Source organism: Primulina huaijiensis, unplaced genomic scaffold (genome assembly GCF_012295235.1).
Source record: "Primulina huaijiensis isolate GDHJ02 unplaced genomic scaffold, ASM1229523v2 scaffold33359, whole genome shotgun sequence".
NCBI classification, from domain to species: domain Eukaryota; kingdom Viridiplantae; phylum Streptophyta; class Magnoliopsida; order Lamiales; family Gesneriaceae; genus Primulina; species Primulina huaijiensis.
This window is the reverse complement of record NW_027357792.1, coordinates 1,304-4,383: the sequence shown is the minus strand read 5'-3', so window position 1 is coordinate 4,383 and position 3,080 is coordinate 1,304.

Below are 3,080 nucleotides of genomic sequence, written 5' to 3'. Positions count from 1 at the left end.
AAGAAGTTGGAGCGACACAAAATGAACTGTATGTGTCTTCTTCTCTTTGAAGTTGTGTCATCCAACCAATACTTCACAATATTATATATGTTCTATGCAAGAAATATCGTTCTCTCCTGGGAGCTTATCTTTTTCTACCAAAGAATGTCTAAATGAATTCAATTCCTAAAAGCAACAACCAACAAATCCACTCTGAAAGTTTTTATAATAAAAGCACATCGGTCCCCCTTGACCACACATGGTCACGCTCAACAATCTTTAAAATGAATGAAAATTTTAATATATAAAGAACTTCATCATATATAAGTTTGAGTAAATCTTTTCCAACTCTTGCATCATATCTTTTAAAATATATTAAATATTTCCAAGTCATATCTTCCCATATATTCAAAATAATATCTTCCAACATCTTCAAAAAATATTAAAACAAATATTTTTTTTTTCAATTATCTCATTATCTTCAAAATCACAAATTAATTTTCTTGACAAAATAATTATAAAAATTTAATCAACCAAGAATATCATATAACAATGTTGAGTCTGATTATCCCTTGTGATAAGCCTCGTTTCCTTGATATAGAGAGGATCGCTCAACCCTCTTTCTTGGACAACCGGATACCGAGAGCCATCCGATGATGCTATGACGTGACATTTCAGTCAAGATCTCGATTGAGTGTGGGAGTCACCAACTTATTCAACAGAGCAATGTGCTACATACTCAGAAACCTCCAGACTGAACATGATTTTCTAGTTTGATATAATCATCAGTTCATGATTCATGCGTACATATATAGATTTGTATACTCGTATATTACCTAATGCACGATTAGACAACTCACGCCTTTACTTTTATCTTGGATATCTTATTCCCACAGGACAAGTATCTGGTAGGACGGGCAATGCGGACAAAGCAGTTGCTAGTTATTTAGTGTTGTTTGATTCAGGGGTAAATTTCAGACATTTCGATATGGTTTTATTATTCAAGATTACGCTTGTGTTTCGGGGATATTATGTTTTACTTTATTCCACTCGTTTAGTATATTTCCGCTGATTTATGGGTTTATATTCAGATGACCCTGATTATGGTTTATATAAGCTTTTATTATTATTGCAAATTAGTTATGCTAACGTAAGTGTTCCGAATAAAAGCACTACATTTATATAATCATCTACTTTATCATTTGAATAAAATTAATTAATTAACAATTTTAACCTCAATTTTATTCTAAAATTTCAAATTCTTAGAACCTCAGACACCGTAAATTATTAACTTAAATAAAATTTACAAATATATTTTATTCATATGTTCTAATAAATCTCCTACCATATACTCAATTTAAATAATCTCAACATAATTCATGTTTTTTTGCTATCCCGATCCTTTAAATGATATATTTAATAGAGATTTTAATGTTATTCGCACATCTTTGAATCCCGATTTATATACACGTTTTCCCATCGTTTTTAGAATTAAATATTTGTATTTCGTTCAATCTTCCATTTATTAGAAGGTATGATCTATAATATTTTACGTTTAATTTGAAGAATCGAATCTCAAAGAAGATACAGTGATTCCAAACGACTTATTTATACGCGTATTTTATTTGGTTTCTGGATCCAATACTATAAAAAGTTGAATATTATAGGAATTTATTTGGCGATTATTTATTTTAGGAAATCTAAGCGTGGAGCCTAATGTTGGCGAAGAAACAAAATCCGTAATTTATTTGTCTTTGGATCCAATACAATTGGAAATTAAATATGTTAAGAGTTAATTATTTGGTGATTATTTATTTTAGGAGATCCTAATGTTGAGTTTAGAAGAAACAAATTTGTAAATATGTTGTTGAGTGCAATATTTGTTCATGATTGGTAGAACAATCGAAACACGGCGCTTGAGTTGTCGTACAGTTTAAAATATTTAAGTTCACCGTTACCACCAACTATAGTTTTTAGTGAAGCGACAAGTAGTCAGTCCTACAATTATTATTAGAGTCAAGGTCATGTATTCAATTCTCATTTATTACAAATAGTATAATTTTTTAGAGAGATTGTTGGATGCAATAATTGTCCTTGTTGGTAGAGCAATCGAAACGTGCTGCTTAAGTTGTTGTACAGTTAAAATATTTGAATTACAACATTACCACCAACTATAGTTTTTAGTAATATGGCAAGCGTTTGATTCTACATATGTTATATCTTTTATCATTTTAAAAAAAAAATCGTAGATATCTCTTTATATTCAAATCGATGCGAACATGAATATTTTTCAAACTTTCATGTTATTGATTTTGATAAAGTAATAAATTTACGTATTAAAAATGTTCTTTTTACAACAATTATTTCAGTTTATAAATCACATAACTTCATATAATAGGTAAATGTGAAAATAAATTTTAAATCTTAATATTATAATTTTTACAAATCATAATTTTTTAAAAAAAATCTGAACGTTGTGTGATACTATTATATGAAAGTAAAAAATTGTTGATATTTGTTTGGCCATGAATTGAAATGAGAACCAATGGATACAAATATGTTCTAGCCCACTAACAGGTAACAATACGTCTATAAAATTGGGTAATTTTTAATACGAAAATTAGCTCCTCGCGCACAAAAATATATTTATTGATAGGGATGTCAATGGGTCCGGGTTTTACCCAGACCCGTAATATTCCCGTCCCGCCTGGGACGGGTTGGGGCATACTAAATGGGTCATGATGTTGGTCTCGGGTCCAATTTTTCAGACCCGTCTAGGTATGGGGTGGGTCATGAGTCCTATAATACTCGCCTCATACACGTCCCATATATGTAGATATAAATACTCTAAGGTTTTAGTTTTATTAATTTTCATTTTTTTAGTAGCCCACCTCAAGGCTCAACCATAGACATCTCTGATTCTCCTACAGACTCTCACTTTCATTTCTTCAGCCACCATCAGCAGGCAACACCGCGGAAAAATATTGATGCATCTGATAGTGATATTTTAGCCACCAATTTAGGACAACAAAATCATTGGGAAATAGTGGTGGTTCAGGGATTGATGGGACTTCATATGTTTCTAATATTGATGCATCTGA